Source organism: Pezoporus flaviventris, unplaced genomic scaffold (assembly GCF_033815535.1).
Source record: "Pezoporus flaviventris isolate CSIRO_AGI_PZ_B2104156 unplaced genomic scaffold, CSIRO_AGI_Pfla_v1 ptg000127l, whole genome shotgun sequence".
Classification (NCBI taxonomy): domain Eukaryota; kingdom Metazoa; phylum Chordata; class Aves; order Psittaciformes; family Psittacidae; genus Pezoporus; species Pezoporus flaviventris.
In genome coordinates, this window is record NW_026892675.1 from 2,033,178 (window position 1) to 2,049,594 (window position 16,417).

The window sequence follows — 16,417 nt, forward strand, 5'->3', positions numbered from 1 at the left end:
TGTTCCTGGAGTGTGGCTGCAGGCCCTGGACAAACCAGAGGCTATCTGAGAACTTTCCCTCATGGGAACATGCCTCAGTGTGGCACATGGGGAATGCCCACTGCTGGGGGTGCCTGAACGCTGCTCATCATGCCCCATGAGCCCACCTTCCTGTCTCCCTCTCCTGCACTACCCAAACTTGCCTGGAATGCAGGATCCATCCCTGAGCCTGGGGAATGCAGGAACCTCCTGCAGTGAGGTGTCGCTGCTGCAGGGGAAGTGCAAAGCTTCTGTGAGACACTTGTGAGTGCAGGCAGAGAGCGGGGTGTGTGCAGCAGAGAGGGCGCTACAGGCAGGAAGCTGTCCCAGATGAGGCGCCCTGTCCCCAGAGCATGGGGTACCTTGCACCCAAGGACACCACCTTTCCTTTTGGCTCTTGCCAAGAAGTTCTCAATCCAGACCATTGCCTTTTCCCACTGCTCCCCCATGGTGCTTAGTTCTCTATACTGATGGCATCACCCATTCTTCTGTAAGTCCCCTTTAGATCAGCTTGCTAAGGGATATTCACTCCACCTGCTGAATTGACACTATAGTAGCAGCCTACAACTAGGTGAAATGTGGCTTCAGAGATGATGGAGGTTTTCTTGCTAGCAGGAAGAGAAGGAAACCTCTGCAAAGTGCAGCCTGGAAGGTTCAGACTCAAAGTTAGGAAAGAGAAATGTCTCTCAAAAGGTGGACTTGTGGTGCAAGAGGTCACCCAGACCCAGTCTGGCTCAGCCCATGGCTTTGTGTTTCAAGGAACAGACAGCCATAGGTGCAGAGATGGGACTGAAGGTACAGAAATGCCAGGTGAGAGCTAGGTGGGAAAGCAAGATGGGGGTCAACAGCCTGAAGGGAAAGAGGTGCAGGCATGGGCCAGTGTAGGACAGCCTGCAGCAGAGATGACAGGGTTCTGGCATGGCTGAAAGGCCCAAAAGAACAAAAGGCCTCTGTGCCCTGGGCTATGGCAGTTGCCTCTTTCATCAAGGCCTATGAGGAGAACTTTCATTCTCAGGATTTCAGGCTCTGCTTCTCCAAGGGCTGTGGTCAGGGCTTGGCCTTTCTGCATCATCAAACAAACCAAGGGTTTTCTCACCATCAGACACCTGCACTTTGCCTTTGTCTCCTGTAATCACAGCCTCCAGTTACTTGCTTTAACGAGTCCCTGGGGAGGCTTTGTCAGCAGCAGCCCTCAGTGGGGCCCCATTAATGCTGCACACTCTTGGGGCTTTGTTTCTGACTTGGACTTCTTGAGAGGTTTCCTCAGTCTCCTCTCAGCACCTGAGGTTCAAGGACTCAGCCCAAATACACCGTGGGGCTCATTAAACCCTGATGAGCCTTGTCTCACCGTGAAGTTTTTGTCAAGTCTTCCAGATTGTCTTCCAGGGAACTGGGGAGGTTTCCGAGTGCAGGAAGATTACAAAGGGCATCTGATAGAAGTTATTTGAAAGGGTTACTTGAAAGGAAAATCTACGAAAGATGAGAGGAATGAAGGACGTGGTGTAACAGGCAGGACAATGGCAGTGCAGTTACAGGGGAAGTTTGGCATGGTCTCCCTCAAGGCTGCTGTACCCAAGGGAAGCCATTGCAGCCTGGGTGGGTGGACAAGGAGGAGGGTGAAGCACTTGTGTCAGCAGAGCCCGCTCCAACAGTTGAGGAGCCACCAGGGACATCCCAGGCACCAGGAGATGCAGGTGCCTGCTCCGGAGCTGTCACCTCCTCAGCCACCACGACACCACAAGGAGCAGCATCAGCCAGGGCCCTTCTCCTGCCGCAGTACCCGCAGAGCCAGCAGTGCCACCATGAGTCAGGAATGTTGGGCGCTGGGCCCCCAGGTGAGGGCAGACCAGGTCGACAACAGCGCAGGGCTGAGGTGCCTCTAGCCTCTGACAGTGGCAGCAGGAGGCCAGAGAGACGCTGCTGCTGCAGTGCACGGCTCTGCGTGTGCAAGGTGATCTCAGAGAAAACTCCAGGAACAAACTCACCACCAAAGTTTTCAAGCTGACAAGCAGGTATTCTTTCTTGCGGAGACGGGAGACACAGGTGGATAGCTCCTCCTAACGTGTGTCTCTCAATTGCCACACAAGCCGTCCTTTCATAGTCCCTGGGCATACATACATATTCATAAGGCTGCATATGGATTACATCATTTTCCAGAGAGTTCCCCGCACACGTACGGAATTGTGGTGGTGGTGTCAGAGGGTCGTTTACTTCTTCCAGCAATCTTGATCACTTCTGGCCCCCTTTGAGGGATCATAGAGAAGTCATAGAGGAGTCGTACAGGAGTCATAGAGAAGTGATAGAGGAGTCTTAGTATCATAGAGTCATAGAATCATAGAATCATAGAATAATTAGGGTTGGAAAGGACCTGAAGATCATCCAGTTCCAACCCCCTTGATGTGGGCAGGGACACCTTACACTAAACCATACCACCCAAGGCCTCGTCCAACCTGGTCTTGAACACTGCCAGGGATGGAGCATTCACAACCTCCCTGGGCAACCCATTCCAGTGCCTCACCACCCTAACAGGAAAGAATTTCCTCCTTATATCCAATCTAAACTTCCCCTGTTTCATTTTTAACCCGTGACCCCTTGTCATAGGGGAATCATTCGGGAATCATAGAGGAGTCATAGAAGAGTCAAAACCAGTCATAGAGGAGTCATAAAGGAGTCATAGAGGAGTCATAGAGGGGTCACAGAGGAGTCATAGAGGGGTCATAGAGGAGTCATATTGAAGTCAGAGAGGAGTAATAGAGAAGTCATAATAGAGTCATAGTGGAGTCATATAGGAGACATAGTGTCATAGATTCATAGAAGAGTCATAGCGGAGTCAGTGGAATCATAGAGGAATCATAGTGGAGTCATAGAGGAGTCCTATTGGAGTCGTAGAGGAGTCATAGAGGAGTCACACAGGAGTCATAGAGGAGTCGTAGAGGAGTCATAGAGTCATAGAGGGTTCATAGAAGAGACATAGAGTAGTCATGTTGGAGTCATAGAAGAGTCATAGTGGAGTCCTTGAGGAGTCAGAGTCGTAGAGGAGTCATAAAGAGTCATATAGGAGTCATAGAGGAGTGATAGAGGTGTCATAGAGGAGTCAGAGAGGAGTCATAGAGGATTAATAGAAGTGTCATAGTGTCATAGATTGATAGAGGAGCCATAGAGGAGTCATCAAGGGCTCATACAGAAGTCATAAAGGAGTTTAGAGTGGAATCATAGTGGTATCAAAGAGGAGTCATAGTGTCATAGAGAAGTCATAGAAGAATTGCAGAGGAGTTGTAGAGGAGTCGTAGAGGAATCATAGAGGATTCGTAGGGGTGTCATAGAGGAGACATGGAAGAGTCGTAGAGGAGTCATAGATGAGTCATAGAGGATTCATAGAAGAGTCAGAGATGGGTCATAGAGGGGTCATAGTGGAGTCATAGAAGTGTCATAGAGGGCTCATAGAGGATTCATAGTGGAGTCATAGAGAGGTCTTAGAGGGGTCATAATGGAGTCATAGTGGAGTCGTAGGGGGTCATAGAAGCATCTTAGAGGGGTCATAGAGGGGTCGTAGTGTAGTAATAGAGTTGTCATAGAGGAGACATAGAGGAGTCATAGAGGAGTCATAGTGGAGTCATAGAGGTGTCTTAGAGGAGTCATAGTGTCATAGATTCATAGAGGAGTCATCGAGGACTCATACAGGAGTCATACACGAGTCATAGTGGGGTCAAAGAATAGTCATAGGGGAGTCATATTGGAATAATAGAGGAGTCCTAGTGTCATAGATTCATAGAGCAGTCATAGAGGTGTCATAGAGACGTCATAGAGTTCTTATAGAGGAGTCATAGAGGAGTCATAGACGGGTCATAGAAAAGTCATAGAGGAGTCATAGAGAGTAATAGTGGAGTCTTAGAGGAGTCTTAGAGTAGTCATAGGGTCATAGATTCATAGAGGAGTCATAGAGGAGTCGTAGAGGAGTCATAGATGAGTCATAGTAGAATAATCTAAGAGTCAGGGGAGTGTTAGAGGAATTGTAGGGGAGTGAGTCATGGAGAAGTTAGACATAGAAGAGTCTTACAGTCATAGAGGTGTCTTAGAGTTATAGTGGAGTCATAGAGGAATCATAGAGGTGTCATAGGCGCATCATAGAGGAGTCATAGAGGCACCATTGAGGCTTAGAGGAGTCATAGAGGACTCCATGAGGGGTCATAGAGGGGTCTTAGGGAACTCTTAGAAAGGTCATTGGCGAGTGTGCTGGGTTTAGCAGCAGCAGTCATTTTTCTCCTTCTTAGTAGCTGGTGCAGCGCGGTGGTTTTGACTTAAGGCTTGGACTTTCTGAGCCTCATGCTCTACGAGGGAGGAGGGGAATCCGGGAGGAATCTGAGCCAGGACACCTGACCCAAACTGACCAAAGAAGTATTCCAAGCCACATCATGCCATGCCCAGGATGTAACAGGGAGCTACCCAGAAGGGCTAGAGGACTGCCAGGTTGGACTAGGTACCGGTCGGTGCTTGGTCGGGTTGGGGGGGCAGGGTGAGTTATCAGTCAGCTGGTGGTGAGATGTTGTATTCTCTTCCCTTGTTATTTCCTTTATCATTATTATTATTGGTGGTAGCAGTAGTGATGTGTGTTAGACCTGAGTTACTAAACTGTTCTTATCTCAACCCGTGGGAGTTGCATTCTTTTCGATTCTCCTCTCCGTCCCTCTGGGAGTAGGGGGCAGGTAAGAAGGAGGGGAGTGAGTGAAGGAGCTGCCTGACTGGTTTTAAATCACAACAGTTCTTTTTGGCGCCTAACGTGGGGCACAATGGTTGAGATAAGGACAGATCTGACTGGATTAATAGTCACTCATCACAATGCGGATTTATTGGCTCTCAGTATTGTTCCTCTTCATCTCACAGTTTCAGAATGTTGTAACTTACTTAGAGCCAGTATTTGCTGTCTTAGAGTTTATCAAGTGTGGGGTTTGGACTAAGGTTCTTGTCTGACTGTGCTTTATGGCAATAACTTGTAATACGGGCAGGCTCCAGCAGCAGGGTGGGACGGACGTGGCCGTGGCCTTGTACCTGTGCCTGTACGTTGCTCTTCCCCATCCTGGCCCTTGTCCACGCCACACGTCATTCCCAGGATGTAACTGAGAGTTACCTGGAAGGGCTAGGACTCCAGGTTAGAGGAGGTATTGGTCGGTGCTTTGTCAGCCTGCGGGGCGAGTTATCGGTCAGCTGGTGCTGAGGTGTTGTATTCTCTTCCCTTGTTACTGCTTTTATCATATCATTATTATTCTTGGTGGTAGCAGTAGTGATTTGTGTTATACCTTAGTTACTAAACTGTTCTTATCGCAACCCGTGGGAGTTGCATTCTTTTCAATTCTCCTCTCCATCCCTCTGGGAGTAGGGGGAGGGCAAGAATTGGGGGAGTGAGTGAACAAGCTGCCTGACTAGTTTTAAACCACGACACTTGCCTTGCCTAGCCTTGCCTGACTTGGCCTGGCCTGGCCTTGCCTTGATGTGCTTTCCTTCCATTGCCTTGCCTTGTAATGCCTTGCCTTGTATTGCCTTGCTGTGCATTGCCTGGACTTGCCTGGCCTTGCCTGGCTTGGCCTCGCCTGGCATTTCCTTACCTGGCATTGTCTTGCCTTGCCTTGCCTTGCCTGGCATTGCCTTGCCTTGTCTGGCCTTGCCTTGCCTTGCCTGGCCTTGCCTGGCCTTGCCTTGCTTTGCATTGCCTTGCAGTTCCTTGCCTTGCCTTGCCTTGCATTTCCTTGCCTTGCCTGGCCTGGACTCCCCTTGCCTGGCCTTGCCTTGTCTTTCCTTGCCTCTCATTGCCTGGTCTTGCCTTGCATTGACTTATCTTGCCTGGCCTTTCCTGGCATGGCTTGGCCTGGCCTTGTTTTGCCTTGCATTGAATTGCCTTTCTGTACCTTCCATTGCCTTGACTGTCTTGGCCTAGCCTGGTCTTGCCCTGCTTGACGTGGCCTGTCCTGGCCTTGCAGGGCTTGGCTTGCCTTGCCTTGCCCTGCCCTTCCTGGGCTGGCCTAGCCTTGCCTTCCCTTGCCTTCCCTTGCCTTCCCATGCCTTGCCTTGCCTGGCATTGCCTTGCCTTGCCTTGCCTTGCCTTGCCTTGCATTGCCCTGCCTTGCATTGCCTTACCTTGCCCTGCCTTGCCTTGCCTTGCCTTGCCTTGCCTTGCCTTGCCTTGCTTTGCCTTGCCTTGCCTGGTCTTTCTTTGTCTTACCTTGCCTGGCCTTGCCTTGCCTTCCCTTGCTTTGCATTGCCTTGCCTTGCATTCCCCTTCCTTGCCCTGCCTTACCATGCCTTTCTTTCCCTTGCCATGCCTTGCCTTGCCTTGCCTTGCCTCGCTTTGCCTTGCCTTGCGTCTCCTCGCCATGCCTTTCATTCCCTTGCCTTGCCGTGCCTTGCCTTTTCTTGTCTTCCCTTGAATTGACTTCCCTTGCCTTACTTTCCCTTTTCTTGCCATGCCTTGCTATGATTTTCCTTCCCTTGCCATTCCTTCTCTTGCTTTGCCTTGCCTGGCCTTTACTTTCCTTGCCTTGCCTAGCTTTCTCTTGCCTTGCCTTCCCTTGCCTTGCCATGCCTTGCTGTGTCTTTAATTCCCTTGCCATGCCATGCCTGGCCTTCCCTTGCCATGCCTTGCCTGGCCTTCCATTGCCTTGCCTTCCCTCGCCTTGCTTTCCCTCACTTTGCCATGTCTTGCAATGACATTCCTTCCCTTGCCATGCCATGCCTTGCCTTCCCTTGTCTTTCCTCACCTTGCCTCGCCTGGCTTTGCCAGGACATTCCTTCCCTTGCCATGCCTTGCCTTGCCTTGCCTTGCCTTGCCTTGCCTTCACATTGCCTTGCCTCGCCTAGCCTCGTCTCACCTCGCCTTGCCTGGCCTTAAATGGCCTTGCCTTGCTTTTCCTTGCTTGACCTTGCCTTGCATTGCTTCACCTCGCCTCGCCAGGTCTTTCCTTCCCTTGCCTTGCCTGGCTTTGCCTCGCCTAGCTTTGCCTTCCCTTGCCTTGCCTTGCTTTCCCTTGCCTTGCTATGCCTTGCCTTGCCATGCCTTGCCATGCCTTTCCTTCCCTTGCCTTGGTTTGCCTCGCCTTGCCTTGCTTTGCCTGGAATCGCCTCACATTGCCTCACCTTGCCTCGACTAGCCTCGCCCTGCCTGGCCTGGAATGGCCTTTCCTTGCCTCGCCTCACTTCACCTCGCTTCGTCTCACCTTGCCTCGCCTCGCCTCACATTGCCTCGCGTCGCCATGCCTTTCCTTCCCTTGCCATGCCTTGCCTTGCCTTGCCTTGCCTGGCATTGCTTTGCCTCGCCTCAGAATGCCAGGTCTTTCTTTCCCTTGCCATGCCTTTCCTTATCTTCCCTTGTCTTCCCTTGCCTTGCATTCCCTTGCTTTGCCTTGACTTTCCTTGCCTTGCCATTCCTTGCCATGCCTTGCCTTATCTTCCCTTGCCTTCCCTTGATTTGCCTTGCATTGATTTGCCTTTCCTCGCCATGTCTTTCCTTCCTTTGCAATGCCTTGCCTTTCCTTGCCTTGCCTTGTCTTGCCGTGTCTTCCCTTGCCTTGCCTTGCCTTGCCGTGTCTTCCCTTGCCTTGCCATGCCTTGCCTTGCCTTGCCTTGCCTTGTCTTGCCGTGTCTTCTCTTGCCTTGCCATGCCTTGCCATGCCTTGCCTTGCCTTGCCATGCCTTGCTTGGCCTTGCCTTGCCTTGCCTTGCCTGGCCTCGCCTGGCCTGGCCTGGCCTTCCCTTGCCTTCACTTGACTTGCCTCGCCTTTCCTGGCCTAGCCTGGCCTGGACATGCCTTGCCTCGCCTAGCATTGCCTTGCCTGGCCTTGCATTGCCTTGCCTTTCCTTTCATTTCCTTGCCTTGCCTTGCCTGGCCTGGCCTGTCATGCCCTTGCCTGGCCTTGCATTGCCTTGCCTTACCTTGAGTTGCCTTGCCTTGTCTTGCCTTGCCTTGCTTTGCCTTCCCTAGCCTTGCCTTCCCTAGCCTTGCCTTGCCTTGCATTCCCTAGCCTTGCCTTGCCTTGCCTTCCCTAGCCTTGCATTGCCTTCCCTTGCTTTGCCTTCCTTTGTCTTGCATTGCCTTGCCTTGCCTGGCCTTGCTTGACACAGATCTCTTGCTTTGTCATGTGCACTTGACAGTTACTGAGGAAAGTATCCATGGGCTGGGAAAGGAAACAGCACAGGAGGGAATTTTTAGCTAATTGTTGCTCTTCCTGGTAAAACCTGTAGGGCTCTAGCATCTTGTTCCATATTTTCCGTGGTCACTGGAATGGGTTTCATTATTAAAAAAGTATTTCATTTTCTACTTCCCTGTGTTCCAGGAGAAACAGCAACAAGGGCCTCCCCTTGTATCACACAGTATCACAGTATCACAGTATGCTAGAGATTGGAAGGGACCTCGAAAAATCATCTAGTCCAATCCCCCTGCCGGAGCAGGAACACCTAGATAAGGTTACACAGGAATGTGTCCAGGCGGGTTTTGAATGTCTCCAGGGAAGGAGACTCCACAACCTCCCTGGGCAGCCTGTTCCAGTGTTCCGTCACCCTCACTGAGAAGAAGTTTCTTCTCAAGTTTAAGTGGAACCTCTTGTGTTCCAGTTTGTACCCATTACCCCTTGTCCTATCATTGTTTGCCACTGAGTAGAGCCTGGCTCCATCCTCGTGACACTCCCCCTTTATATATTTATAGACACTTATAAGGTCACCCCTCAGTCTCCTCTTCTCCAAGCTATAGAGACCCAGCTCCCTCAGTCTTTCCTCATAAGGGAGATGCTCCACTCCCTTAATCATCTTCGTTGCCCTGCGCTGGACTCTCTCCAGCAGCTCCCTGTCCTTCTTGAACTGAGGGGCCCAGAACTGGACACAATATTCCAGATGGGGTCTCACCAGGGCAGAGGAGAGGGGAAGGAGGACCTCTCTCGACCTACTAACCACCCCCCTTCTAATACACCCCAGGATGCCATTGGCCTTCTTGGCCACAAGGGCACAATGTTGGCTCATGGTCATCCTGTCGTCCACTAGGACCCCCAGGTCCCTCTCCCCTACACTGCTCTCTAACAGGTCGTTCCCCAACCTAGACTGGAACCTGGGGTTGTTCCTGCCCAGATGCAGGACTCTACACTTTCCCTTGTTATATTTCATCAAGTTATTCCCTGCCCAACTCTCCAGCCTGTCCAGGTCTCGCTGGATGGCAGCACAGCCTTCTGGCGTGTCAGCCACTCCTCCCAGCTTAGTGTCATCAGCAAACTTGCTGATAGTACACTCAATTCCCTCATCTAAATCGTTGATGAATATATTAAATAATACTGGTCCCAGTACTGACCCTTGAGGCACTCCACTAGTTACAGGCCTCCAACCTCCGCCCCATAGACTACAACTCTCTGGCTTCTCTCCTTCAGCCAGTTCGCAGTCCACCTCACTACCTGATCATCCAGACCACACTTCCTCAATTTAGCTGTGAGGATGCGGTGGGAGACTGTGTCAAATGCTTTGCTGAGGTCAAGGTAGACCACATCCACCGCTCTGCCATCATCCATCCACCGTGTTATTTCCTCATAAAAGGCTAAGAGATTGGTCAAACATGATTTCCCCCTGGTGAAGCCATGTTGACTGCCCCTCATAACCCTCTTATCGTTGATATGCCTTAAGATGGCACCAAGGATAAGGTGTTCCATCACTTTCCCAGGGATGGAGGTGAGGCTGACCGGTCTATAGTTACCCGGGTCCTCCTTCTTGCCCTTTTTGAAGACTGGAGTGACATTTGCTTTCCTCCAGTCCTCAGGCACCTCTCCCGTTTCCCAAGACTTGACTCCCATCAGATGAAGCCTGTAAGCAAGCACTACAGGTACGTGCTGAGGCAAAGGGGCAGCACCATGGGTCAGCCCCCAGGGAGCTGAGCCTAATCCTGCTGCATCCCCATCCCTGCGTGGCTGGGGCTGCTCTCCCATTAACGGCGTCCATCAATGGATGGGGCTTCCCGTGGCAAAGGGGCTGGAGGCTCCTCCCCTGCCAAGGTCCACCTGGAAATGCACAAGAGCGAGCTCTGGGGCTGCTTGCAGGGATGGATCCATCAAAGCACAGGAAATGCAGGAAGATGCTCAAGTTCTCCTGCTCACATTCCCACCTCAGGGCACCTGAGCTCCCAAAGCTGATTGTGACGTCACCCATGGTTTATGACATCACAAAGCACCGGCGCCTACGTAACGCAGACGGGCATAAAAGCAGGGCCGTTGCTGTGCCTCTCCTCTCAAAAAACATTATGTCATATCATATCTTATCATATCGTATCATATTTTATCATAATCTATCATATCTGATCATGTCATACCACACTATACCACACCATCATATCATATATCATATTGTAGCATATCATAGCATATCTTCTCTATCATAGAGTATTATGCTTACTGTACCGTACCGTACCATACCATATTATATAATTTGATTATATTTCATTTCATTTCATTTCCATTTCATGTCCGTCTGGTGTCATTTTGTTTCATTTCATTTCATCCTCCTCATCTCATAGCGTATCTTGCATCATATCATGTAACATATTATGTTTTATCATGTTATATCATGTTACATCATGTTATAGCATCACATCCTATAATTTCATTTCATTTTCATTTCCATTTCTCCATCCCCACTCTTCTCAGCCTGGCTCTCAGCAGCTTCCTTCAAGGGCCTTCCATCACCTGCAGGAGCTCTGCAGATGCAGCACCCTCCACGGGCACCACAGACCCATGGGACCTGATGCCCACCCTACAGCTCTGCCACCCCCGCAGACCCACAGCTTCCGTGTCCTCACGTGAGGGTCCTGGTTCACCTCAGTCCCAGGCACCTGCATCACACCCAACGTTCCCACTCCTCCCAATAGCCCTGGTACCCTTAAAGCATCCCATAACCCATCTGGTACCCAGAAACCCACCATGCCCCAGCCACCTCTATCCATCCCAGTAGCCCTAAGCCACCCCAAAAGTACATGGTACCTCAAAACCCAACCAACCCCAGGCTTCTCCATCCCTTCCAATCCTCATGTTACCCCTAAACTACCCCAAAACTGCATGGTACCCCAAAATCCAATCAACCACAGGCATCTCCATCCCCCCCAACACTGCTGGCACCCCTATATGAGCCCAAACCCCATCTTTATTGAGCCCCATAAGGAAGGGTGCCCACACACAGCATGTTGGGGTGCAGGGATGCTGCTTTGGGTGACAGCCCCAGTTCATGGCCCTGCAGCAAGTTCTTCCACAGCTTCAGTCTAGAACCCAGGTGGGTCACCATGGCAACAGGTCAAAATAGGGCCCTTTGTGACCTCATTTGTGTCACCCTACTTGAGTGCTTTGCTCAGGGGAGCAGACAGTGACAGGAAAGAGCAGGAGGAAGGAGCCACTGGGTTGCTTCTGAGCTCAAGCCCTGTTACGTTTGGTCCAAGCTTTCCCCTTCGCTATCCTGATCCCTTTCCTGCATCCCTCGGGATAATGGAGAGAGCCCCCAGATCCCCTGGGCAGGCTTGGGAGAGGGATGAGGCTCCGGAGGGGAGCATCTCTTCACTGGAGTCCTGTGAGGAAACCCTGGTCGTGCCATTGAGGACTGGTGAGCATTGGTGTGGGAGCAGGACAAGGGGAGATGGGTTCAGACTGGAACAGGGGAAGTTCCGCTTGGATAGAAGGAAGTTGTTCCCTATGGAGGGGGTGAGGTGCTGGCACAGGGTGGATGCTCCATCCACGGCCAGGTTGGACACAGCCTTGGTGACATCGGATCATAGAGCCATAGAAGGAGTTGGGTTGGAAAACCCAATGGATGATCTGCGGGTCCCTTCCAGCCCAACCCATTCCATGATTCCATGACTTTATGACCAGCACCACTTTCCTTGGACGCTGGTGGGGGGGGGCAGAGCTTCCTCTGCACTCCAAACCTCTCCTCTTCCTCCGTTAGATGCCAGCTGGTTACCCGTGTACGCACTGGAGCGGGACAATGTGGAGCGCATCGAGGCCTTTGTCATCACCCCAGCCACGGTGAGCACAGCCACTGCGATGCTGATGGGTGATGTTGGGTGCTGTCTTCACCCCTAGCGCTCCAGTACCCCGTCCCCTCTCATACTCCCCGTTTGTGCCTCCATCCTCCCTGGTTTCCAGTCTGAGCATGAAATGGTTGGATTCCTTGAGAGCGTCTGCTCCCTGCTGAGCACCGCCAGGTTCTGCGGCTTGCAACAGGGCCTGGATGTCTTCTGCCACAAGACCCACCTCGCAGAGACCATCCAGGTGAAGGGACCCCCATGGGGATGCTATGGGGCAAAGGCCTCCAGCATCCGGTGAGGGCAGCATTGGTGGACTCCCAGGTCCCTTATCCCCATTGTGCTCTGTAGACACTGCTCCAAGAGCAGCCCATGAGCCAGCTGCGCACGAAGTTGCGGCATCTCACCATGAATGCGATAGCGGAACTGAGGTACCACAACTGCACATCCCTCCTGGGAACCCCACTGCTCCCATCACCAGCATCCAACCGGAGCCATCTTCCCTTTGCAGCTCAGTGCAGTCAGGGCTTGCGGACCAAGGGAGACACATCGTAGAGACCTGCTGCAGGAGGGTCTTCTTCCTGTCTCTGCATGAGGAGTTTTCAGTCCGGGATGCCTACTACTACTACCGAGTAAGGAGCTCCAGGAGCCCGCAGCTCCCTTTGGAGCGCTGGGGCTATGGGATACCCACAGTTGAAGCCCCGTAGGTACCTGAAGGGCTCTGCTCTGTCCCTGCAGGCACTGCGGTCCATGGATAACATGCTCTGGAGGCTGGTGCTCAACTCTCCTGACCCCAGGGGCGGCGAGGAGCTGCAGAGCATCCTGCAGGTCTGGCCTGTGCAGAGCGGGGTGCACGGGGGCTGCTCCTCACCCATGGGGCCCCCCAGAGCCATGTCCCCCCCCTCCCCTGGGTAACCCAAGGCCCTCCTGGAGCACGGGGGCTGCAGGGAGTGGCGGTCGCTGCCCGCAGAGCTCAGGGCAGGGACCCCGCATCAGGAGGCTGAGCCCCCTTGGGATGGGGTCTTTGCTGCCTCCTGGTACCACGGGCTGGGACCAGGCTGCTGGGGCCCATGGACTGGTTCCCTTGCCCTGAACTGTTGCCTAAAGAGGTCTTTAGAGGAGGAATTTGTCTGTTATAAGTATATATATGTATATATAGGTGTATGTATATATATGTATATATATGTGTATATATGTATATATGTATTTCTATGCACATATATGTGTAGATATATGTATATTTGTACATACGTGTATATACGTATATGTGTATATATGTGTATATAAATGTATATATGTATATATATTTGTATCTGCTTATATATTTGGATATATTTATATCTATTTATATCTATTTCTATTTCTATATAGCTATCTACAATTAATATTGAAAAATTAATAATAGCAATATTGATGAATAGCGATATTATTATTTAGATATATCTATATTAATATTACTATATTAATACTGATATTAATATTACTATATATGTTTATAAGTAGACATTTGTATTGTTTAATATTTATATTAGTATTTTCGTTTCTACTCATATTAATATCTATATTTATATCTAACCCTATATTTATTTATATGTGTTAATGTTTGTATTTATATTTATGTGCATATCTATATTTTGATATTCCTATATTCATATTTATGTTTATATTTATATGAATATTTATATATCTATATCTATGTTCATAATTATAATTCTATGATATTTATACTTACCCTATATCTATGTAGCTCTATGGCTCTATTCCTATTCCTATTCAGCTCTATGGCTCTATTCCTATTCACATGCATTTACACGTACACTGTAATCGGAGAAGCACAGAGCGGGCTGGGTTGGAAAGGACCCAACGCCCCTGCAGCCCCAGGGCAGGGGCAGTGCTGAGGCACTGATTTTCACCGCCAGCTCCAGCCCAGCCCTGGAAGCGGGGCCGTGCCTTGGTCCTTGCAGCCGGGGCATCACCCACAGCGGGAGGACCAAGCCCTCACCCCCTGCATCCCTTCCCGTGCCGCTGCCTCCATCCCTGCCCGCCCCGCGGTGATGCTCAGCGGGAGCTGCAATGGAAGCGGGGCAAGTCCAGCCCCTGCCGCAGCTCCGGGGCTCACCTGCGGCTTCTCCCCCTGCCCAGGTCCTGCTGCGCTTCAGCGGCTCCCGAAGCCCCGCCGTGAGGGAGACGGCCCTGGGCAGGATCGCGGCCCTGACCCAGCTGCTGCTGCACCACCGCAAGCGCTGGGTAAGGACCCGGCAGGACCGAGGTGGCCGAGAGCGACCCGTGCACGGGGAGACGGGGACCTGCAGAGCATCCTGAGTCTGCCTGCTCCTGTTCCTGCCCGTGCCCCTGCTCCTCCTCCTGCTCCTGCTCCTGCCCCTGCTCCTCCTCCTGCTCGTGCCCCTGCTCCTCCTCCTGCTCCTGCTCCTCCTCCTGCTCCTGCCCCTGCTCCTGCCCCTGCTCCTGCTCCTGCCAGTCCCCCTGCTCCTCCTCTTGCTCCTGCTCCTTTCTTCTTCTCCTTCTCCTCCTTTTCCTTTCTTCTTCTTTCTTCTTTCATTCTCCTTCAGGTTCTTCTGGTCTTTTTCCTTGTTTTGCCTTCTCCTCCTCCTTCTCCATTCTTCTTTCTTCTTTTGTTGTCCTTCAAGTTCTTTTTCTGGTCCTTCTCATTCTCCTCCTTCTTTTCCTCCTTCTCCTTCTCCTCCATCTCCTTCTCCTCCTTCTCTTTCTTTCTCCTTCTCATCGTTCTCCTTCTCTTTCTCCTTCTCCTCCTTCCCCTTCTCTTCTTTCTCCTCCTTCAGTTCTTCTTCTCCTCCTTCTCCTCCTCCTTCTCCTCCTCTTTCTCCTTTCTTTCTTCCTCATTCTTTGGGTTCTTCACCTTTTGTTCCTGCTCTTTCTCCCTCCCCAGAAGCTGCACGTGACCTGGAGGAGACACTTCAGCTCCTTCCCCTCAGCGCAGCTCCCAGTCCCACTCCTGGGCCATCTCCTGGGCCACCTCCTCCTCTTCTGCTTTGCTGAGGACAGGACAAGCTCCCCAGCCCTGGATGCTCTTTGCAGCCTCCATCAGTACCTCCTGGAGCAGGAAGGTATCAGAGGTCATGATGGGCTCCCCCAACTCCTCCCATTGGCTCCCCTGTGTCCCATTGACTCCCCTGTGTCCCACTGACTCCCCTGTGTCCCATTGACTCCCCTGTGTCCCATTGACTCCCCTGAATCCCATTGACTCTCCTGTGTCTCATTCACTCTCCTGTCTCATTCACTCTCCTGTATCCCATTGACTCCCCTGTGTCCCACTGACTCCCCTGTGTCCCATTGACTCCCCTGTATCCCATTGACTCTCCTGTCTCATTCACTCTCCTGTATCCCATTGGCTCTCCTGTGTCCCATTGACTCTTGCGTATCCCATTGACTCTGCCATATCCCATTGGTTCTCCTGTACTGCATACACTCTCCTGTGTCCCATTGACTCTGCTGTGTCCCATTGGTTCTCCTGTACCCCATTCATTCTCTGGTACCCCATTCGCTCTTCTGTGTCCCATTGACTCTCCTGTGTCCCACTGACTCTCCTGCATCCCATTGACTCTCCTATGTCCCATTGACTCTCCTATGTCCCATTGACCCTGCCGTACCCCACTGAATCTCCTGTGTCCCGTTGACGCTCCCATCTCCCACTGGCTCTCTTCTACTCCATTCACTCTCCTGTGTCCCATTGACTCTCCCGTATCCCACTGGCTCTCCTGTACCCCATTCACTCTCCTGTGTCCCATTGACTCCCCTATATCCCATTGACTCTCCTGTGTCCCCCTTGCTCTTCAGAAAGGCCAAAGCCAGAGCATGAAGTGGAAGAGCTCAGATGGGATGAAGAAACCAGCCCCCGAGACCTCACCATGGTAATGGAGCTTCCCCCATTGCTTGACCCTTTGGTGGGATGCTTCCCCAAGCACGGGCAACGCCGCTCCCATGCTCCCAACCTTCCTCCCATAGAGATTTGCAGGCTCCCTTTATCCATGGGAGAGGACGGACGTGGTCTGCGTGGTCATCGAGGCCATGAAGGACTCGAGCATCTTCGACAGGAGGGTGGCAGAGGACATCCTGGAGCTGGTCATGAGCGACCTCGACTTCTGGCTGGCGGAGGTGGGTGCCCCATGGCTGTGTGCCCATCCCCTTTGGTCCTTCCTCCTCCATCCTAAACCTAGGAGGGGTCTTGGGTACCAAGAAGGAGCAGAGAGGGGTGGGGAATCCGGTCCCAGCACCATCCTCACCCGTGCTCCCGTTTCCAGATGCCCATCGTTGTGAGGAGCATCCGTGATTGCCTGCGGATTAGCAACAGGAAAGCGACATGGGACAGGATGGACATGCTCCTCACCCTGATGG

At 51.8% G+C, this 16,417-nt stretch overlaps 1 long non-coding RNA gene across 1 annotated transcript in view; it reads right to left on the reverse strand.

Annotated features, from left to right (window-relative positions):
• LOC133282519 (uncharacterized) overlaps positions 1–16,417 on the reverse strand; it is a 368,140-nt gene that overhangs the window by 340,183 nt on the left and 11,540 nt on the right. The gene's annotated exons all lie outside the window — the stretch shown is intronic.